The sequence below is a fragment of the Triturus cristatus genome, chromosome 8, assembly GCF_964204655.1.
Source record: "Triturus cristatus chromosome 8, aTriCri1.1, whole genome shotgun sequence".
In the NCBI taxonomy this organism is placed as follows: Eukaryota; Metazoa; Chordata; class Amphibia; order Caudata; family Salamandridae; genus Triturus; species Triturus cristatus.
In genome coordinates this window covers 1086882631-1086906341 of record NC_140591.1, presented here as the reverse complement: position 1 = coordinate 1086906341, position 23711 = coordinate 1086882631, and positions in this window count along the sequence as shown.

Sequence of the window (23711 nt, the reverse complement as noted above, 5' to 3'; positions counted from 1 at the left end):
CCCAGAGTTCTCTGCTTCTTTTTTGCATAATTTATTCGTCACTCTATGCCTGAAAGGGTATTTCTTTGACTTATACTGGGTGCTCCCTTGTGTCTGGACAAAGCTATACCTCTCTGAAGAGCTCTAATTAGAGCGAAACACTGTGTCAGGGGTTGTTTTTACTCATTTCAGGTTGGCTTGATTGGTATTTTACCAACTCAAAGCTGTAATACTGTGCCTGGAGTGGTAATTGGTTTTTGTCATTTTACAGCTCGGCAAGGACAGCACTGTGCTAGTCCTATGCTTAAAGACTTTGCTGTACAAATGGCAAAAGACTTTGTCCTTTTCTATCTCGGCGTGGATGGCACTGTGCTAATCCTATGCTTAAAGATTTTGATAGAAAAACAGACATTTGAGGTGAGCAGATCTAGAGTGTCGCTGGTGTTGAGAGTGCTCCATACAGGAGCTGCTTTCCACCTAAACTTGAGAACTACCCAGAGTTCTCTGCTTCTTTTTTGCATAATTTATTCGTCACTCTATGCCTGAAAGGGTATTTCTTTGACTTATACTGGGTGCTCCCTTGTGTCTGGACAAAGCTATACCTCTCTGAAGAGCTCTAATTAGAGCGAAACACTGTGTCAGAGATTGCTTTTACTCATTTCAGGTTGGCTTGATTGGTATTTTACCAACTCAAAGCTGTAATACTGTGCCTGGAGTGGTAATTGGCTTTTGTCATTTTACAGCTCTGCAAGGACAGCACTGTGCTAGTCCTATGCTTAAAGACTTTGCTGTACAAATGGCAAAAGACTTTGTCCTTTTCTATCTCGGCGTGGATGGCACTGTGCTAATCCTATGCTTAAAGATTTTGATAGAAAAACAGACATTTGAGGTGAGCAGATTTAGAGTGTCGCTGGTGTTGAGAGTGCTCCATACAGGAGCTGCTTTCCACCTAAACTTGAGAACTACCCAGAGTTCTCTGCTTCTATTTGCATAATTTATTCGTCACTCTATGCCTGAAAGGGTATTTCTTTGACTTATACTGGGTGCTCCCTTGTGTCTGGACAAAGCTATACCTCTCTGAAGAGCTCTAATTAGAGCGAAACACTGTGTCAGGGGTTGCTTTTACTCATTTCAGGTTGGCTTGATTGGTATTTTACCAACTCAAAGCTGTACTACTGTGCCTGGAGTGGTAATTGGTTTTTGTCATTTTACAGCTCGGCAAGGACAGCACTGTGCTAGTCCTATGCTTAAAGACTTTGCTGTACAAATGGCAAAAAACTTTGTCCTTTTCTATCTCGGCGTGGATGGCACTGTGCTAATCCTATGCTTAAAGATTTTGATAGAAAAACAGACATTTGAAGTGAGCAGATCTAGAGTGTCGCTGGTGTTGAGAGTGCTCCATACAGGAGCTGCTTTCCACCTAAACTTGAGAACTACCCAGAGTTCTCTGCTTCTTTTTTGCATAATTTATTCGTCACTCTATGCCTGAAAGGGTATTTCTTTGACTTATACTGGGTACTCCCTTGTGTCTGGACAAAGCTATACCTCTCTGAAGAGCTCTAATTAGAGCGAAACACTGTGTCAGGGGTTGCTTTTACTCATTTTAGGTTGGCTTGATTGGTATTTTACCAACTCAAAGCTGTAATACTGTGCCTGGAGTGGTAATTGGCTTTTGTCATTTTACAGCTCGGCCAGCACAGCACTGTGCTAGTCCTATGCATAAAGACTTTGCTGTACAAATGGCAAAAGACTTTGGGGCATATTATCAAGCCAGGCGATAAAATTATCGCCGCTTTAGCGGCGGAAAACTGCCGCCAAAACGGCGATAATGGGCTTGATAATATGCTCTACGGAATTCCAATTGAAGCCAAGGTTAGACGTCCTTCACATCTAACATGGGCTTCGATTAGAATTCCATAGAGCATATTATCAAGCACATTATCACCGTTTTAGCGGCAGTTTTCTGCCGCTAAAGCGGCGATAATTGTATCGCCTGGCTTGATAATATGCCCCTTTGTCCTTTTCTATCTCGGCGTGGATGGCACTGTGCTAATCCTATGCTTACAGATTTTGATAGAAAAACAGACATTTGAGGTGAGCAGATCTAGAGTGTCGCTGGTGTTGAGAGTGCTCCATACAGGAGCTGCTTTCCACCTAAACTTGAGAACTACCCAGAGTTCTCTGCTTCTTTTTTGCATAATTTATTCATCACTCTATGCCTTAAAGGGTATTTCTTTGACTTATACTGGGTGCTCCCTTGTGTCTGGACAAAGCTATACCTCTCTGAAGAGCTCTAATTAGAGCGAAACACTGTGTCAGGGATTGCTTTTACTCATTTCAGGTTGGCTTGATTGGTATTTTACCAACTCAAAGCTGTAATACTGTGTCTGGAGTGGTAATTGGCTTTTGTCATTTTACAGCTCGGCAAGGACAGCACTGTGCTAGTTCTATGCTTAAAGACTTTGCTGTACAAATGGCAAATGACTTTGTCCTTTTCTATCTCGGCGTGGATGGTACTGTGCTAATCCTATGCTTAAAGATTTTGATAGAAAAACAGACATTTGAGGTGAGCAGATCTAGAGTGTCGCTGGTGTTGAGAGTGCTCCATACAGGAGCTGCTTTCCACCTAGACTTGAGAACTACCCAGAGTTCTCTGCTTCTTTTTTGCATAATTTATTTGTCACTCTATGCCTGAAAGGGTATTTCTTTGACTTATACTGGGTGCTCCCTTGTGTCTGGACAAAGCTATACCTCTCTGAAGAGCTCTAGTTAGAGCGAAACACTGTGTCGGGGTTGCTTTTACTCATTTCAGGTTCGCTTGATTGGTATTTTACCAACTCAAAGCTGTAATTCTGTGCCTGGAGTGGTAATTGGCTTTTGTCATTTTACAGCTCGGCAAGGACAGCACTGTGCTAGTCCTATGCTTAAAGACTTTGCTGTACAAATGGCAAAAAAGTTTGTCCTTTTCTATCTCGGAGTGGATGGCACTGTGCTAATCCTATGCTTAAAGATTTTTATAGAAAAACAGACATTTGAGGTGAGCAGATCTAGAGTGTCGCTGGTGTTGAGAGTGCTCCATACAGGAGCTGCTTTCCACCTAGACTTGAGAACTACCCAGAGTTCTCTGCTTCTTTTTTGCATAATTTATTTGTCACTCTATGCCTGAAAGGGTATTTCTTTGACTTATACTGGGTGCTCCCTTGTGTCTGGACAAAGCTATACCTCTCTGAAGAGCTCTAGTTAGAGCGAAACACTGTGTCGGGGTTGCTTTTACTCATTTCAGGTTCGCTTGATTGGTATTTTACCAACTCAAAGCTGTAATTCTGTGCCTGGAGTGGTAATTGGCTTTTGTCATTTTACAGCTCGGCAAGGACAGCACTGTGCTAGTCCTATGCTTAAAGACTTTGCTGTACAAATGGCAAAAGACTTTGTCCTTTTCTATCTCGGCGTGGATGGTTGTGTGCTAATCCTATGCTTAAAGATTTTGATAGAAAAACAGACATTTGAGGTGAGCAGATCTAGAGTGTCGCTGGTGTTGAGAGTGCTCCATACAGGAGCTGCTTTCCACCTAAACTTGAGAACTACCCAGAGTTCTCTGCTTCTTTTTTGCATAATTTATTCGTCACTCTATGCCTGAAAGGGTATTTCTTTGACTTATACTGGGTGCTCCCTTGTGTCTGGACAAAGCTATACCTCTCTGAAGAGCTCTAATTAGAGCGAAACACTGTGTCAGTGGTTGCTTTTACTCATTTCAGGTTGGCTTGATTGGTATTTTACCAACTCAAAGCTGTAATACTGTGCCTGGAGTGGTAATTGGTTTTTGTCATTTTACAGCTCGGCAAGGACAGCACTGTGCTAGTCCTATGCTTAAAGACTTTGCTGTACAAATGGCAAAAGACTTTGTCCTTTTCTATCTCGGCGTGGATGGCACTGTGCTAATCCTATGCTTAAAGATTTTGATAGAAAAACAGACATTTGAGGTGAGCAGATTTAGAGTGTCGCTGGTGTTGAGAGTGCTCCATACAGGAGCTGCTTTCCACCTAAACTTGAGAACTACCCAGAGTTCTCTGCTTCTTTTTTGCATAATTTATTCGTCACTCTATGCCTGAAAGGGTATTTCTTTGACTTATACTGGGTGCTCCCTTGTGTCTGGACAAAGCTATACCTCTCTGAAGAGCTCTAATTAGAGCGAAACACTGTGTCAGAAGTTGCTTTTACTCATTTCAGGTTGGCTTGATTGGTATTTTACCAACTCAAAGCTGTAATACTGTGCCTGGAGTGGTAATTGGCTTTTGTCATTTTACAGCTCGGCAAGGACAGCACTGTGCTAGTCCTATGCTTAAAGACTTTGCTGTACTAATGGCAAAAAACGTTGTCCTTTTCTATCTCGGAGTGGATGGCACTGTGCTAATCCTATGCTTAAAGATTTTGATAGAAAACAGACATTTGAGGTGAGCAGATCTAGAGTGTCGCTGGTGTTGAGAGTGATCCATACAGGAGCTGCTTTCCACCTAAACTTGAGAACTACCCAGAGTTCTCTGCTTCTTTTTTGCATAATTTATTCGTCACTCTATGCCTGAAAGGGTATTTCTTTGACTTATACTGGGTGCTCCCTTGTGTCTGGACAAAGCTATACCTCTCTGAAGATCTCTAATTAGAGCGAAACACTGTGTCAGGGGTTGCTTTTACTCATTTCAGGTTGGCTTGATTGGTATTTTACCAACTCAAAGCTGTAATACTGTGCCTGGAGTGGTAATTGGCTTTTGTCATTTTACAGCTCGGCAAGGACAGCACTGTGCTAGTCCTATGCTTAAAGACTTTGCTGTACAAATGGCAAAAGACTTTGTCCTTTTCTATCTCGGCGTGGATGGCACTGTGCTAATCCTATGCTTAAAGATTTTGATAGAAAAACAGACATTTGAGGTGAGCAGATCTAGAGTGTCGCTGGTGTTGAGAGTGCTCCATACAGGAGCTGCTTTCCACCTAAACTTGAGAACTACCCAGAGTTCTCTGCTTCATTTTTGCATAATTTATTCATCACTCTATGCCTGAAAGGGTATTTCTTTGACTTATACTGGGTGCTCCCTTGTGTCTGGACAAAGCTATACCTCTCTGAAGAGCTCTAATTAGAGCCAAACACTGTGTCAGGGGTTGCTTTTACTCATTTCAGGTTGGCTTGATTGGTATTTTACCAACTCAAAGCTGTAATACTGTGCCTGGAGTGGTAATTGGCTTTTGTCATTTTACAGCTCGGCAAGGACAGCACTGTGCTAGTCCTATGCTTAAAGACTTTGCTGTACAAATGGCAAAATACTTTGTCCTTTTCTATCTCGGCGTGGATGGTTGTGTGCTAATCCTATGCTTAAAGATTTTGATAGAAAAACAGACATTTGAGGTGAGCAGATCTAGAGTGTCGCTGGTGTTGAGAGTGCTCCATACAGGAGCTGCTTTCCACCTAAACTTGAGAACTACCCAGAGTTCTCTGCTTCTTTTTTGCATAATTTATTCGTCACTCTATGCCTGAAAGGGTATTTCTTTGACTTATACTGGGTGCTCCCTTGTGTCTGGACAAAGCTATACCTCTCTGAAGAGCTCTAATTAGAGGGAAACACTGTGTCAGGGGTTGCTTTTACTCATTTCAGGTTGGCTTGATTGGTATTTTACCAACTCAAAGCTGTAATACTGTGCCTGGAGTGGTAATTGGCTTTTGTCATTTTACAGCTCGGCAACGACAGCACTGTGCTAGTCCTATGCTTAAAGACTTTGCTGTACAAATGGCAAAATACTTTGTCCTTTTCTATCTCGGCATGGATGGCACTGTGCTAATCCTATGCTTTAAGATTTTGATAGAAAAACAGACATTTGAGGTGAGCAGATCTAGAGTGTCGCTGGTGTTGAGAGTGCTCCATACAGGAGCTGCTTTCCACCTAAACTTGAGAACTACCCAGAGTTCTCTGCTTCTTTTTTGCATAATTTTTTCGTCACTCTATGCCTGAAAGGGTAATTCTTTGACTTATACTGGGTGCTCCCTTGTGTCTGGACAAAGCTATACCTCTCTGAAGAGCTCTAATTAGAGCGAAACACTGTGTCAGGGATTGCTTTTACTCATTTCAGATTGGCTTGATTGGTATTTTACCAACTCAAAGCTGTAATACTGTGCCTGGAGTGGTAATAGGCTTTTGTCATTTTACAGCTCGGCAAGGACAGCACTGTGCTAGTCCTATGCTTAAAGACGTTGCTGTACAAATGGCAAAAGACTTTGTCCTTTTCTATCTCGGCGTGGATGGCACTGTGCTAATCCTATGCTTAAAGATTTTGATAGAAAAACAGACATTTGAGGTGAGCAGATTTAGAGTGTCGCTGGTGTTGAGAGTGCTCCATACAGGAGCTGCTTTCCACCTAAACTTGAGAACTACCCAGAGTTCTCTGCTTCTTTTTTGCATAATTTATTCGTCACTCTATGCCTGAAAGGGTATTTCTTTGACTTATACTGGGTGCTCCCTTGTGTCTGGACAAAGCTATATCTCTCTGAAGAGCTCTAATTAGAGCGAAACACTGTGTCAGGGGTTGCTTTTACTCATTTCAGGTTGGCTTGATTGGTATTTTACCAACTCAAAGCTGTAATACTGTGCCTGGAGTGGTAATTGGCTTTTGTCATTTTACAGCTCGGCAAGGACAGCACTGTGCTAGTCCTATGCTTAAAGACTTTGCTGTACTAATGGCAAAAAACTTTGTCCTTTTCTATCTCGGAGTGGATGGCACTGTGCTAATCCTATGCTTAAAGATTTTGATAGAAAAACAGACATTTGAGGTGAGCAGATCTAGAGTGTCGCTGGTGTTGAGAGTGCTCCATACAGGAGCTGCTTTCCACCTAAACTTGAGAACTACCCAGAGTTCTCTGCTTCTTTTTTGCATAATTTATTCGTCACTCTATGCCTGAAAGGGTATTTCTTTGACTTATACTAGGTGCTCCCTTGTGTCTGGACAAAGCTATACCTCTCTGAAGAGCTCTAATTAGAGCGAAACACTGTGTCAGGGGTTGCTTTTACTCATTTCAGGTTGGCTTGATTGGTATTTTAACAACTCAAAGCTGTAATACTGTGCCTGGAGTGGTAATTGGCTTTTGTAATTTTACAGCTCGGCAAGGACAGCACTGTGCTAGTCCTATGCTTAAAGACTGCTGTACAAATGGCAAAAGACTTTGTCCTTTTCTAGCTCGGCGTGGATGGCACTGTGCTAATCCTATGCTTAAAGATTTTGATAGAAAAACAGACTTTTGAGGTGAGCAGATCTAGAGTGTCGCTGGTGTTGAGAGTGCTCCATACAGGAGCTGCTTTCCACCTAAACTTGAAAACTAACCAGAGTTCTCTGCTTCATTTTTGCATAATTTATTCGTCACTCTATGCCTGAAAGGGTATTTCTTTGACTTATACTGGGTGCTCCCTTGTGTCTGGACAAAGCTATACCTCTCTGAAGAGCTCTAATTAGAGCGAAACACTGTGGCAGGGGTTGCTTTTACTCATTTCAGGTTGGCTTGATTGGTATTTTACCAACTCAAAGCTGTACTACTGTGCCTGGAGTGGTAATTGGCTTTTGTCATTTTACAGCTCGGCAAGGACAGCACTGTGCTAGTCCTATGCTTAAAGACTTTGCTGTACTAATGGCAAAAAACGTTGTCCTTTTCTATCTCGGAGTGGATGGCACTGTGCTAATCCTATGCTTAAAGATTTTGATAGAAAAACAGACATTTGAGGTGAGCAGATCTAGAGTGTCGCTGGTGTTGAGAGTGCTCCATACAGGAGCTGCTTTCCACCTAAACTTGAGAACTACCCAGAGTTCTCTGCTTCTTTTTTGCATAATTTATTCGTCACTCTATGCCTGAAAGGGTATTTCTTTGACTTATACTAGGTGCTCCCTTGTGTCTGGACAAAGCTATACCTCTCTGAAGAGCTCTAATTAGAGCGAAACACTGTGTCAGGGGTTGCTTTTACTCATTTCAGGTTGGCTTGATTGGTATTTTACCAACTCAAAGCTGTAATACTGTGCCTGGAGTGGTAATTGGCTTTTGTCATTTTACAGCTCGGCAAGGACAGCACTGTGCTAGTCCTATGCTTAAAGACTGCTGTACAAATGGCAAAAGACTTTGTCCTTTTCTATCTCGGCGTGGATGGCACTGTGCTAATCCTATGCTTAAAGATTTTGATAGAAAAACAGACTTTTGAGGTGAGCAGATCTAGAGTGTCGCTGGTGTTGAGAGCGCTCCATACAGGAGCTGCTTTCCACCTAAACTTGAAAACTAACCAGAGTTCTCTGCTTCTTTTTTGCATAATTTATTCGTCACTCTATGCCTGAAAGGGTATTTCTTTGACTTATACTGGGTGCTCCCTTGTGTCTGGACAAAGCTATACCTCTCTGAAGAGCTCTAATTAGAGCGAAACACTGTGGCAGGGGTTGCTTTTACTCATTTCAGGTTGGCTTGATTGGTATTTTACCAACTCAAAGCTGTAATACTGTGCCTGGAGTGGTAATTGGCTTTTGTCATTTTACAGCTCGGCAAGGACAGCACTGTGCTAGTCCTATGCTTAAAGACTTTGCTGTACAAATGGCAAAAGACTTTGTCCTTTTCTATCTCGGCGTGGATGGCACTGTGCTAATCCTATGCTTAAAGATTTTGATAGAAAAACAGACATTTGAGGTGAGCAGATCTAGAGTGTCGCTGGTGTTGAGAGTGCTCCATACAGGAGCTGCTTTCCACCTAAACTTGAGAACTACCCAGAGTTCTCTGCTTCTATTTTGCAGAATTTATTCGTCACTCTATGCCTGAAAGGGTATTTCTTTGACTTATACTGGGTGCTCCCTTGTGTCTGGACAAAGTTATACCTCTCTGAAGAGCTCTAATGAGAGTGAAACACTGTGTCAGGGGTTGCTTTTACTCATTTCAGGTTGGCTTGATTGGTATTTTACCAACTCAAAGCTGTAATACTGTGCCTGGAGTGGTAATTGGCTTTTGTCATTTTACAGCTCGGCAAGGACAGCACTGTGCTAGTCCTATGCTTAAAGACTTTGCTGTACAAATGGCAAAAGACTTTGTCCTTTTCTATCTCGGCGTGGATGGCACTGTGCTAATCCTATGCTTAAAGATTTTGATAGAAAAACAGACATTTGAGGTGAGCAGATCTAGAGTGTCGCTGGTGTTGAGAGTGCTCCATACAGGAGCTGCTTTCCACCTAAACTTGAGAACTACCCAGAGTTCTCTGCTTATTTTTTCATAATTTATTCGTCACTCTATGCCTGAAAGGGTATTTCTTTGACTTATACTGGGTGTTCCCTTGTGTCTGGACAAAGCTATACCTCTCTGAAGAGCTCTAATTAGAGCAAAACACTGTGTCAGGGGTTGCTTTTACTCATTTCAGGTTGGCTTGTTTGGTATTTTACCAACTCAAAGCTGTAATACTGTGCCTGGAGTGGTAATTGGCTTTTGTCATTTTACAGCTCGGCAAGGACAGCACTGTGCTAGTCCTATGCTTAAAGACTGCTGTACAAATGGCAAAATACTTTGTCCTTTTCTATCTCGGCGTGGATGGCACTGTGCTAATCCTATGCTTAAAGATTTTGATAGAAAAACAGACATTTGAGGTGAGCAGATCTAGAGTGTCGCTGGTGTTGAGAGTGCTCCATACAGGAGCTGCTTTCCACCTAAACTTGAGAACTACCCAGAGTTCTCTGCTTCTTTTTTGCATAATTTATTCGTCACTCTATGCCTGAAAGGGTATTTCTTTGACTTATACTGGGTGCTCCCTTGTGTCTGGACAAAGCTATACCTCTCTGAAGAGCTCTAATTAGAGCGAAACACTGTGTCAGGGGTTGCTTTTACTCATTTCAAGGTTGGCTTGATTGGTATTTTACCAACTCAAAGCAGTAATACTGTGCCTGGAGTGGTAATTGGCTTTTGTCATTTTACAGCTCGGCAAGGACAGCACTGTGCTAGTCCTATGCTTAAAGACTTTGCTGTACAAATGGCAAAAGACTTTGTCCTTTTCTATCTCGGCGTGGATGGCACTGTGCTAATCCTATGCTTAAAGATTTTGATAGAAAAACAGACATTTGAGGTGAGCAGATCTAGAGTGTCGCTGGTGTTGAGAGTGCTCCATATAGGAGCTGCTTTCCACCTAAACTTGAGAACTACCCAGAGTTCTCTGCTTCTTTTTTACATAATTTATTCGTCACTCTATGCCTGAAAGGGTATTTCTTTGACTTATACTGGGTGCTCCCTTGTGTCTGGACAAAGCTATACCTCTCTGAAGAGCTCTAATTAGAGCGAAACACTGTGTCAGGGGTTGCTTTTACTCATTTCAGGATGGCTTGATTGGTATTTTACCAACTCAAAGCTGTAATACTGTGCCTGGAGTGGTAATTGGCTTTTGTCATTTTACAGCTCGGCAAGGACAGCACTGTGCTAGTCCTATGCTTAAAGACTGCTGTACAAATGGCAAAAGACTTTGTCCTTTTCTATCTCGGCGTGGATGGCACTGTGCTAATCCTATGCTTAAAGATTTTGATAGAAAAACAGACATTTGAGGTGAGCAGATCTAGAGTGTCGCTGGTGTTGAGAGTGCTCCACACAGGAGCTGCTTTCCACCTAAACTTGAGAAATACCCAGAGTTCTCTGCTTCTTTTTTGCATAATTTATTCGTCACTCTATCTATGCCTGAAAGGGTATTTCTTTGACTTATACTGGGTGCTCCCTTGTGTCTGGACAAAGCTATACCTCTCTGAAGAGCTCTAATTAGAGCGAAACACTGTGTCAGGGGTTGCTTTTACTCATTTCAGGTTGGCTTGATTGGTATTTTACCAACTCAAAGCTGTAATACTGTGCCTGGAGTGGTAATTGGCTTTTGTCATTTTACAGCTCGGCAAGGACAGCACTGTGCTAGTCCTATGCTTAAAGACTTTGCTGTACAAATGGCAAAAGACTTTGTCCTTTTCTATCTCGGCGTGGATGGCACTGTGCTAATCCTATGCTTAAAGATTTTGATAGAAAAACAGACATTTGAGGTGAGCAGATCTAGAGTGTCGCTGGTGTTGAGAGTGCTCCATACAGGAGCTGCTTTCCACCTAAACTTGAGAACTACCCAGAGTTCTCTGCTTCGTTTTTGCATAATTTATTCATCACTCTATGCCTGAAAGGGTATTTCTTTGACTTATACTGGGTGCTCCCTTGTGTCTGGACAAAGCTATACCTCTCTGAAGAGCTCTAATTAGAGCCAAACACTGTGTCAGGGGTTGCTTTTACTCATTTCAGGTTGGCTTGATTGGTATTTTACCAACTCAAAGCTGTAATACTGTGCCTGGAGTGGTAATTGGCTTTTGTCATTTTACAGCTCGGCAAGGACAGCACTGTGCTAGTCCTATGCTTAAAGACTTTGCTGTACAAATGGCAAAAGACTTTGTCCTTTTCTATCTCGGCGTGGATGGCACTGTGCTAATCCTATGCTTAAAGATTTTGATAGAAAAACAGACATTTGAGGTGAGCAGATCTAGAGTGTCGCTGGTGTTGAGAGTGCTCCATGCAGGAACTGCTTTCCACCTAAACTTGAGAACTACCCAGAGTTCTCAGCTTCTTTTTTGCATAATTTATTCGTCACTCTATGCCTGAAAGGGTATTTCTTTGACTTATACTGGGTGCTCCCTTGTGTCTGGACAAAGCTATACCTCTCTGAAGAGCTCTAATTAGAGCGAAACACTGTGTCAGGGGTTGCTTTTACTCATTTCAGGTTGGCTTGATTGGTATTTTACCAACTCAAAGCTGTAATACTGTGCCTGGAGTGGTAATTGGCTTTTGTCATTTTACAGCTCGGCAAGGACAGCACTGTGCTAGTCCTATGCTTAAAGACTTTGCTGTACAAATGGCAAAAAACTTTGTCCTTTTCTATCTCGGAGTGGATGGCACTGTGCTAATCCTATGCTTAAAGATTTTGATAGAAAAACAGACATTTGAGGTGAGCAGATCTAGAGTGTCGCTGGTGTTCAGAGTGCTTCATACAGGAGCTGCTTTCCACCTAAACTTGAGAACTACCCAGAGCTCTCTGCTTCTTTTTTGCATAATTTATTCGTCACTCTATGCCTGAAAGGGTATTTCTTTGACTTATACTGGGTGCTCCCTTGTGTCTGGACAAAGCTATACCTCTCTGAAGAGCTCTAATTAGAGCGAAACACTGTGCCAGGGGTTGCCTTTATTCATTTCAGGTTGCTTGATTGGTATTTTACCAACTCAAAGCTGTAATACTGTGCCTGGAGTGGTAATTGGCTTTTGTCATTTTACAGCTCGGCAAGGACAGCACTGTGCTAGTCCTATGCTTAAAGACTTTGCTGTACAAATGGCAAAAGACTTTGTCCTTTTCTATCTTGGCGTGGATGGCACTGTGCTAATCCTATGCTTAAAGATTTTGATAGAAAAACAGACATTTGAGGTGAGCAGATCTAGAGTGTCGCTGGTGTTTAGAGTGCTCCATACAGGAGCTGCTTTCCACCTAAACTTGAGAACTACCCAGAGTTCTCAGCTTCTTTTTTACATAATTTATTCGTCACTCTATGCCTGAAAGGGTATTTCTTTGACTTATACTGGGTGCTCCCTTGTGTCTGGACAAAGCTATACCTCTCTGAAGAGCTCTAATTAGAGCGAAACACTGTGTCAGGGGTTGCTTTTACTCATTTCAGGTTGGCTTGATTGGTATTTTACCAACTCAAAGCTGTAATACTGTGCCTGGAGTGGTAATTGGCTTTTGTCATTTTACAGCTCGGCAAGGACAGCACTGTGCTAGTCCTATGCTTAAAGACTTTGCTGTACAAATGGCAAAAGACTTTGTCCTTTTCTATCTCGGCGTGGATGGCACTGTGCTAATCCTATGCTTAAAGATTTTGATAGAAAAACAGACATTTGAGGGGAGCAGATCTAGAGTGTCGCTGGTGTTGAGAGTGCTCCATACAGGAGCTGCTTTCCACCTAAACTTGAGAACTACCCAGAGTTCTCTGCTTCTTTTTTGCATAATTTATTCATCACTCTATGCCTGAAAGGGTATTTCTTTGACTTATACTGGGTGCTCCCTTGTGTCTGGACAAAGCTATACCTCTCTGAAGAGCTCTAATTAGAGCCAAACACTGTGTCAGGGGTTGCTTTTACTCATTTCAGGTTGGCTTGATTGGTATTTTACCAACTCAAAGCTGTAATACTGTGCCTGGAGTGGTAATTGGCTTTTGTCATTTTACAGCTCGGCAAGGACAGCACTGTGCTAGTCCTATGCTTAAAGACTTTGCTGTACAAATGGCAAAAGACTTTGTCCTTTTCTATCTCTGCATGGATGGCACTGTGCTAATCCTATGCTTAAAGATTTTGATAGAAAAACAGACATTTGAGGTGAGCAGATCTAGAGTGTCGCTGGTGTTGAGAGTGCTCCATACAGGAGCTGCTTTCCACCTAAACTTGAGAACTACCCAGAGTTCTCTGCTTCTTTTTTGCATAATTTATTCGTCACTCTATGCCTGAAAGGGTATTTCTTTGACTTATACTGGGTGCTCCCTTGTGTCTGGACAAAGCTATACCTCTCTGAAGAGCTCTAATTAGAGCGAAACACTGTGTCAGGGGTTGCTTTTACTCATTTCAGGTTGGCTTGATTGGTATTTTACCAACTCAAAGCTGTAATACTGTGCCTGGAGTGGTAATTGGTTTTTGTCATTTTACAGCTCGGCAAGGACAGCACTGTGCTAGTCCTATGCTTAAAGACTTTGCTGTACAAACGGCAAAAGACTTTGTCCTTTTCTATCTCGGCGTGGATGGCACTGTGCTAATCCTATGCTTAAAGATTTTGATAGAAAAACAGACATTTGAGGTGAGCAGATCTAGAGTGTCGCTGGTGTTGAGAGTGCTCCATACAGGAGCTGCTTTCCACCTAAACTTGAGAACTACCCAGAGTTCTCTGCTTCTTTTTTGCATAATTTATTCGTCACTCTATGCCTGAAAGGGTATTTCTTTGACTTATACTGGGTGCTCCCTTGTGTCTGGCCAAAGCTATACCTCTCTGAAGAGCTCTAATTAGAGCGAAACACTGTGTCAGGGATTGCTTTTACTCATTTCAGGTTGGCTTGATTGGTATTTTACCAACTCCAAGCTGTAATACTGTGCCTGGAGTGGTAATTGGCTTTTGTCATTTTACAGCTCGGCAAGGACAGCACCGTGCTAGTCCTATGCTTAAAGACTTTGCTGTACAAATGGCAAAAAAGTTTGTCCTTTTCTATCTCGGAGTGGATGGCACTGTGCTAATCCTATGCTTAAAGATTTTGATAGAAAAACAGACATTTGAGGTGAGCAGATCTAGAGTGTCGCTGGTGTTGAGAGTGCTCCATACAGGAGCTGCTTTCCACCTAAACTTGAGAACTACCCAGAGCGCTCTGCTTCTTTTTTGCATAATTTATTCGTCACTCTATGCCTGAAAGGGTATTTCTTTGACTTATACTGGGTGCTCCCTTGTGTCTGGACAAATCTATACCTCTCTGAAGAGCTCTAATTAGAGTGAAACACTGTGTCAGGGGTTGCTTTTACTCATTTCAGGTTGGCTTGATTGGTATTTTACCAACTCAAAGCTGTAATACTGTGCCTGGAGTGGTAATTGGTTTTTGTCATTTTACAGCTCGGCAAGGACAGCACTGTGCTAGTCTTATGCTTAAAGACTTTGCTGTACAAATGGCAAAAGACTTTGTCCTTTTCTATCTCGGCGTGGATGGCACTGTGCTAATCCTATGCTTAAAGATTTTGATAGAAAAACAGACATTTGAGGTGAGCAGATCTAGAGTGTCGCTGGTGTTGAGAGTGCTCCACACAGGAGCTGCTTTCCACCTAAACTTGAGAACTACCCAGAGTTCTCTGCTTCTTTTTTGCATAATTTATTTGTCACTCTATGCCTGAAAGGGTATTTCTTTGACTTATACTGGGTGCTCCCTTGTGTCTGGACAAAGCTATACCTCTCTGAAGAGCTCTAATTAGAGCGAAACACTGTGTCAGAGATTGCTTTTACTCATTTCAGGTTGGCTTGATTGGTATTTTACCAACTCAAAGCTGTAATACAGTGCCTGGAGTGGAATTTGGCTTTTGTCATTTTACAGCTCTGCAAGGACAGCACTGTGCTAGTCCTATGCTTAAAGACTTTGCTGTACAAATGGCAAAAAACTTTGTCCTTTTCTATCTCGGCGTGGATGGCACTGTGCTAATCCTATGCTTAAAGATTTTGATAGAAAAACAGACATTTGAGGTGAGCAGATCTAGAGTGTCGCTGGTGTTGAGAGTGCTCCATACAGGAGCTGCTTTCCACCTAAACTTGAGAACTACCCAGAGTTCTCTGCTTCTATTTTGCAGAATTTATTCGTCACTCTATGCCTGAAAGGGTATTTCTTTGACTTATACTGGGTGCTCCCTTGTGTCTGGACAAAGCTATACCTCTCTGAAGAGCTCTAATGAGAGTGAATCACTGTGTCAGGGGTTGCTTTTACTCATTTCAGGTTGGCTTGATTGGTATTTTACCAACTCAAAGCTGTAATACTGTGCCTGGAGTGGTAATTGGCTTTTGTCATTTTACAGCTCGGCAAGGACAGCACTGTGCTAGTCCTATGCTTAAAGACTTTGCTGTACAAATGGCAAAAGACTTTGTCCTTTTCTATCTCGGCGTGGATGGCACTGTGCTAATCCTATGCTTAAAGATTTTGATAGAAAAACAGACATTTGAGGTGAGCAGATCTAGAGTGTCGCTGGTGTTGAGAGTGCTCCATACAGGAGCTGCTTTCCACCTAAACTTGAGAACTACCCAGAGTTCTCTGCTTATTTTTTCATAATTTATTCGTCACTCTATGCCTGAAAGGGTATTTCTTTGACTTATACTGGGTGTTCCCTTGTGTCTGGACAAAGCTATACCTCTCTGAAGAGCTCTAATTAGAGCAAAACACTGTGTCAGGGGTTGCTTTTACTCATTTCAGGTTGGCTTGTTTGGTATTTTACCAACTCAAAGCTGTAATACTGTGCCTGGAGTGGTAATTGGCTTTTGTCATTTTACAGCTCGGCAAGGACAGCACTGTGCTAGTCCTATGCTTAAAGACTGCTGTACAAATGGCAAAATACTTTGTCCTTTTCTATCTCGGCGTGGATGGCACTGTGCTAATCCTATGCTTAAAGATTTTGATAGAAAAACAGACATTTGAGGTGAGCAGATCTAGAGTGTCGCTGGTGTTGAGAGTGCTCCATACAGGAGCTGCTTTCCACCTAAACTTGAGAACTACCCAGAGTTCTCTGCTTCTTTTTTGCATAATTTATTCGTCACTCTATGCCTGAAAGGGTATTTCTTTGACTTATACTGGGTGCTCCCTTGTGTCTGGACAAAGCTATACCTCTCTGAAGAGCTCTAATTAGAGCGAAACACTGTGTCAGGGGTTGCTTTTACTCATTTCAAGGTTGGCTTGATTGGTATTTTACCAACTCAAAGCTGTAATACTGTGCCTGGAGTGGTAATTGGCTTTTGTCATTTTACAGCTCGGCAAGGACAGCACTGTGCTAGTCCTATGCTTAAAGACTTTGCTGTACAAATGGCAAAAGACTTTGTCCTTTTCTATCTCGGCGTGGATGGCACTGTGCTAATCCTATGCTTAAAGATTTTGATAGAAAAACAGACATTTGAGGTGAGCAGATCTAGAGTGTCGCTGGTGTTGAGAGTGCTCCATACAGGAGCTGCTTTCCACCTAAACTTGAGAACTACCCAGAGTTCTCTGCTTCTTTTTTACATAATGTATTCGTCACTCTATGCCTGAAAGGGTATTTCTTTGACTTATACTGGGTGCTCCCTTGTGTCTGGACAAAGCTATACCTCTCTGAAGAGCTCTAATTAGAGCGAAACACTGTGTCAGGGGTTGCTTTTACTCATTTCAGGTTGGCTTGATTGGTATTTTACCAACTCAAAGCTGTAATACTGTGCCTGGAGTGGTAATTGGCTTTTGTCATTTTACAGCTCGGCAAGGACAGCACTGTGCTAGTCCTATGCTTAAAGACTTTGCTGTACAAATGGCAAAAGACTTTGTCCTTTTCTATCTCGGCGTGGATGGCACTGTGCTAATCCTATGCTTAAAGATTTTGATAGAAAAACAGACATTTGAGGTGAGCAGATCTAGAGTGTCGCTGGTGTTGAGAGTGCTCCACACAGGAGCTGCTTTCCACCTAAACTTGAGAAATACCCAGAGTTCTCTGCTTCTTTTTTGCATAATTTATTCGTCACTCTATCTATGCCTGAAAGGGTATTTCTTTGACTTATACTGGGTGCTCCCTTGTGTCTGGACAAAGCTATACCTCTCTGAAGAGCTCTAATTAGAGCCAAACACTGTGTCAGGGGTTGCTGTTACTCATTTCAGGTTGGCTTGATTGGTATTTTACCAACTCAAAGCTGTAATACTGTGCCTGGAGTGGTAATTGGCTTTTGTCATTTTACAGCTCGGCAAGGACAGCACTGTGCTAGTCCTATGCTTAAAGACTTTGCTGTACAAATGGCAAAAGACTTTGTCCTTTTCTATCTCGGCGTGGATGGCACTGTGCTAATCCTATGCTTAAAGATTTTGATAGAAAAACAGACATTTGAGGTGAGCAGATCTAGAGTGTCGCTGGTGTTGAGAGTGCTCCATGCAGGAACTGCTTTCCACCTAAACTTGAGAACTACCCAGAGTTCTCAGCTTCTTTTTTGCATAATTTATTCGTCACTCTATGCCTGAAAGGGTATTTCTTTGACTTATACTGGGTGCTCCCTTGTGTCTGGACAAAGCTATACCTCTCTGAAGAGCTCTAATTAGAGCGAAACACTGTGTCAGGGGTTGCTTTTACTCATTTCAGGTTGGCTTGATTGGTATTTTACCAACTCAAAGATGTAATACCTTGCCTGGAGTGGTAATTGGCTTTTGTCATTTTACAGCTCGGCAAGGACAGCACTGTGCTAGTCCTATGCTTAAAGACTTTGCTGTACAAATGGCAAAAAACTTTGTACTTTTCTATCTCGGAGTGGATGGCACTGTGCTAATCCTATGCTTAAAGATTTTGATAGAAAAACAGACATTTGAGGTGAGCAGATCTAGAGTGTCGCTGGTGTTCAGAGTGCTCCATACAGGAGCTGCTTTCCACCTAAACTTGAGAACTACCCAGAGCTCTCTGCTTCTTTTTTGCATAATTTATTCGTCACTCTATGCCTGAAAGGGTATTTCTTTGACTTATACTGGGTGCTCCCTTGTGTCTGGACAAAGCTATACCTCTCTGAAGAGCTCTAATTAGAGCGAAACACTGTGCCAGGGGTTGCCTTTATTCATTTCAGGTTGCTTGATTGGTATTTTACCAACTCAAAGCTGTAATACTGTGCCTGGAGTGGTAATTGGCTTTTGTCATTTTACAGCTCTGCAAGGACAGCACTGTGCTAGTCCTATGCTTAAAGACTTTGCTGTACAAATGGCAAAAAACTTTGTCCTTTTCTATCTTGGCGTGGATGGCACTGTGCTAATCCTATGCTTAAAGATTTTGATAGAAAAACAGACATTTGAGGTGAGCAGATTTAGAGTGTCGCTGGTGTTGAGAGTGCTCCATACAGGAGCTGCTTTCCACCTAAACTTGAGAACTACCCAGAGTTCTCTGCTTCTATTTGCATAATTTATTCGTCACTCTATGCCTGAAAGGGTATTTCTTTGACTTATACTGGGTGCTCCCTTGTGTCTGGACAAAGCTATACCTCTCTGAAGAGCTTTAATTAGAGCGAAACACTGTGTCAGGGGTTGCTTTTACTCATTTCAGGTTGGCTTGATTGGTATTTTACCAACTCAAAGCTGTACTACTGTGCCTGGAGTGGTAATTGGCTTTTGTCATTTTACAGCTCGGCAAGGACAGCACTGTGCTAGTCCTATGCTTAAAGACTTTGCTGTACAAATGGCAAAAAACTTTGTCCTTTTCTATCTCGGCGTGGATGGCACTGTGCTAATCCTATGCTTAAAGATTTTGATAGAAAAACAGACATTTGAGGTGAGCAGATCTAGAGTGTCGCTGGTGTTGAGAGTGCTCCATACAGGAGCTGCTTTCCACCTAAACTTGAGAACTACCCAGAGTTCTCTGCTTCTATTTTGCAGAATTTATTCGTCACTCTATGCCTGAAAGGGTATTTCTTTGACTTATACTGGGTGCTCCCTTGTGTCTGGACAAAGCTATACCTCTCTGAAGAGCTCTAATGAGAGTGAAACACTGTGTCAGGGGTTGCTTTTACTCATTTCAGGTTGGCTTGATTGGTATTTTACCAACTCAAAGCTGTAATACTGTGCCTGGAGTGGTAATTGGCTTTTGTCATTTTACAGCTCGGCAAGGACAGCACTGTGCTAGTCCTATGCTTAAAGACTTTGCTGTACAAATGGCAAAAGACTTTGTCCTTTTCTATCTCGGCGTGGATGGCACTGTGCTAATCCTATGCTTAAAGATTTTGATAGAAAAACAGACATTTGAGGTGAGCAGATCTAGAGTGTCGCTGGTGTTGAGAGTGCTCCATACAGGAGCTGCTTTCCACCTAAACTTGAGAACTACCCAGAGTTCTCTGCTTATTTTTTCATAATTTATTCGTCACTCTATGCCTGAAAGGGTATTTCTTTGACTTATACTGGGTGTTCCCTTGTGTCTGGACAAAGCTATACCTCTCTGAAGAGCTCTAATTAGAGCAAAACACTGTGTCAGGGGTTGCTTTTACTCATTTCAGGTTGGCTTGTTTGGTATTTTACCAACTCAAAGCTGTAATACTGTGCCTGGAGTGGTAATTGGCTTTTGTCATTTTACAGCTCGGCAAGGACAGCACTGTGCTAGTCCTATGCTTAAAGACTGCTGTACAAATGGCAAAATACTTTGTCCTTTTCTATCTTGGCGTGGATGGCACTGTGCTAATCCTATGCTTAAAGATTTTGATAGAAAAACAGACATTTGAGGTGAGCAGATCTAGAGTGTCGCTGGTGTTGAGAGTGCTCCATACAGGAGCTGCTTTCCACCTAAACTTGAGAACTACCCAGAGTTCTCTGCTTCTTTTTTGCATAATTTATTCGTCACTCTATGCCTGAAAGGGTATTTCTTTGACTTATACTGGGTGCTCCCTTGTGTCTGGACAAAGCTATACCTCTCTGAAGAGCTCTAATTAGAGCGAAACACTGTGTCAGGGGTTGCTTTTACTCATTTCAAGGTTGGCTTGATTGGTATTTTACCAACTCAAAGCTGTAATACTGTGCCTGGAGTGGTAATTGGCTTTTGTCATTTTACAGCTCGGCAAGGACAGCACTGTGCTAGTCCTATGCTTAAAGACTTTGCTGTACAAATGGCAAAAGACTTTGTCCTTTTCTATCTCGGCGTGGATGGCACTGTGCTAATCCTATGCTTAAAGATTTTGATAGAAAAACAGACATTTGAGGTGAGCAGATCTAGAGTGTCGCTGGTGTTGAGAGTGCTCCATACAGGAGCTGCTTTCCACCTAAACTTGAGAACTACCCAGAGTTCTCTGCTTCTTTTTTACATAATTTATTCGTCACTCTATGCCTGAAAGGGTATTTCTTTGACTTATACTGGGTGCTCCCTTGTGTCTGGACAAAGCTATACCTCTCTGAAGAGCTCTAATTAGGGTGAAACACTGTGTCAGGGGTTGCTTTTACTCATTTCAGGTTGGCTTGATTGGTATTTTACCAACTCAAAGCTGTAATACTGTGCCTGGAGTGGTAATTGGCTTTTGTCATTTTACAGCTCGGCAAGGACAGCACTGTGCTAGTCCTATGCTTAAAGACTGCTGTACAAATGGCAAAAGACTTTGTCCTTTTCTATCTCGGCGTGGATGGCACTGTGCTAATCCTATGCTTAAAGATTTTGATAGAAAAACAGACATTTGAGGTGAGCAGATCTAGAGTGTCGCTGGTGTTGAGAGTGCTCCATACAGGAGCTGCTTTCCACCTAAACTTGAGAACTACCCAGAGTTCTCTGCTTCTTTTTTACATAATTTATTCGTCACTCTATGCCTGAAAGGGTATTTCTTTGACTTATACTCGGTGCTCCCTTGTGTCTGGACAAAGCTATACCTCTCTGAAGAGCTCTAATTAGAGCGAAACACTGTGTCAGGGGTTGCTTTTACTCATTTCAGGTTGGCTTGATTGGTATTTTACCAACTCAAAGCTGTAATACTGTGCCTGGAGTGGTAATTGGCTTTTGTCATTTTACAGCTCGGCAAGGACAGCACTGTGCTAGTCCTATGCTTAAAGACTTTGCTGTACAAATGGCAAAAGACTTTGTCCTTTTCTATCTCGGCGTGGATGGCACTGTGCTAATCCTATGCTTAAAGATTTCGATAGAAAAACAGACATTTGAGGTGAGCAGATCTAGAGTGTCGCTGGTGTTGAGAGTGCTCCACACAGGAGCTGCTTTCCACCTAAACTTGAGAAATACCCAGAGTTCTCTGCTTCTTTTTTGCATAATTTATTCGTCACTCTATCTATGCCTGAAAGGGTATTTCTTTGACTTATACTGGGTGCTCCCTTGTGTCTGGACAAAGCTATACCTCTCTGAAGAGCTCTAATTAGAGCGAAACACTGTGTCAGGGGTTGCTTTTACTCATTTCAGGTTGGCTTGATTGGTATTTTACCAACTCAAAGCTGTAATACTGTGCCTGGAGTGGTAATTGGCTTTTGTCATTTTACAGCTCGGCAAGGACAGCACTGTGCTAGTCCTATGCTTAAAGACTTTGCTGTACAAATGGCAAAAGACTTTGTCCTTTTCTATCTCGGCGTGGATGGCACTGTGCTAATCCTATGCTTAAAGATTTTGATAGAAAAACAGACATTTGAGGTGAGCAGATCTAGAGTGTCGCTGGTGTTGAGAGTGCTCCATACAGGAGCTGCTTTCCACCTAAACTTGAGAACTACCCAGAGTTCTCTACTTCGTTTTTGCATAATTTATTCATCACTCTATGCCTGAAAGGGTATTTCTTTGACTTATACTGGGTGCTCCCTTGTGTCTGGACAAAGCTATACCTCTCTGAAGAGCTCTAATGAGAGTGAAACACTGTGTCAGGGGTTGCTTTTACTCATTTCAGGTTGGCTTGATTGGTATTTTACCAACTCAAAGCTGTAATACTGTGCCTGGAGTGGTAATTGGCTTTTGTCATTTTACAGCTCGGCAAGGACAGCACTGTGCTAGTCCTATGCTTAAAGACTTTGCTGTACAAATGGCAAAAGACTTTGTCCTTTTCTATCTCGGCGTGGATGGCACTGTGCTAATCCTATGCTTAAAGATTTTGATAGAAAAACAGACATTTGAGGTGAGCAGATCTAGAGTGTCGCTGGTGTTGAGAGTGCTCCATACAGGAGCTGCTTTCCACCTAAACTTGAGAACTACCCAGAGTTCTCTGCTTATTTTTTCATAATTTATTCGTCACTCTATGCCTGAAAGGGTATTTCTTTGACTTATACTGGGTGTTCCCTTGTGTCTGGACAAAGCTATACCTCTCTGAAGAGCTCTAATTAGAGCAAAACACTGTGTCAGGGGTTGCTTTTACTCATTTCAGGTTGGCTTGTTTGGTATTTTACCAACTCAAAGCTGTAATACTGTGCCTGGAGTGGTAATTGGCTTTTGTCATTTTACAGCTCGGCAAGGACAGCACTGTGCTAGTCCTATGCTTAAAGACTGCTGTACAAATGGCAAAATACTTTGTCCTTTTCTATCTCGGCGTGGATGGCACTGTGCTAATCCTATGCTTAAAGATTTTGATAGAAAAACAGACATTTGAGGTGAGCAGATCTAGAGTGTCGCTGGTGTTGAGAGTGCTCCATACAGGAGCTGCTTTCCACCTAAACTTGAGAACTACCCAGAGTTCTCTGCTTCTTTTTTGCATAATTTATTCGTCACTCTATGCCTGAAAGGGTATTTCTTTGACTTATACTGGGTGCTCCCTTGTGTCTGGACAAAGCTATACCTCTCTGAAGAGCTCTAATTAGAGCGAAACACTGTGTCAGGGGTTGCTTTTACTCATTTCAAGGTTGGCTTGATTGGTATTTTACCAACTCAAAGCTGTAATACTGTGCCTGGAGTGGTAATTGGCTTTTGTCATTTTACAGCTCGGCAAGGACAGCACTGTGCTAGTCCTATGCTTAAAGACTTTGCTGTACAAATGGCAAAAGACTTTGTCCTTTTCTATCTCGGCGTGGATGGCACTGTGCTAATCCTATGCTTAAAGATTTTGATAGAAAAACAGACATTTGAGGTGAGCAGATCTAGAGTGTCGCTGGTGTTGAGAGTGCTCCATACAGGAGCTGCTTTCCACCTAAACTTGAGAACTACCCAGAGTTCTCTGCTTCTTTTTTACATAATTTATTCGTCACTCTATGCCTGAAAGGGTATTTCTTTGACTTATACTGGGTGCTCCCTTGTGTCTGGACAAAGCTATACCTCTCTGAAGAGCTCTAATTAGGGCGAAACACTGTGTCAGGGGTTGCTTTTACTCATTTCAGGTTGGCTTGATTGGTATTTTACCAACTCAAAGCTGTAATACTGTGCCTGGAGTGGTAATTGGCTTTTGTCATTTTACAGCTCGGCAAGGACAGCACTGTGCTAGTCCTATGCTTAAAGACTGCTGTACAAATGGCAAAAGACTTTGTCCTTTTCTATCTCG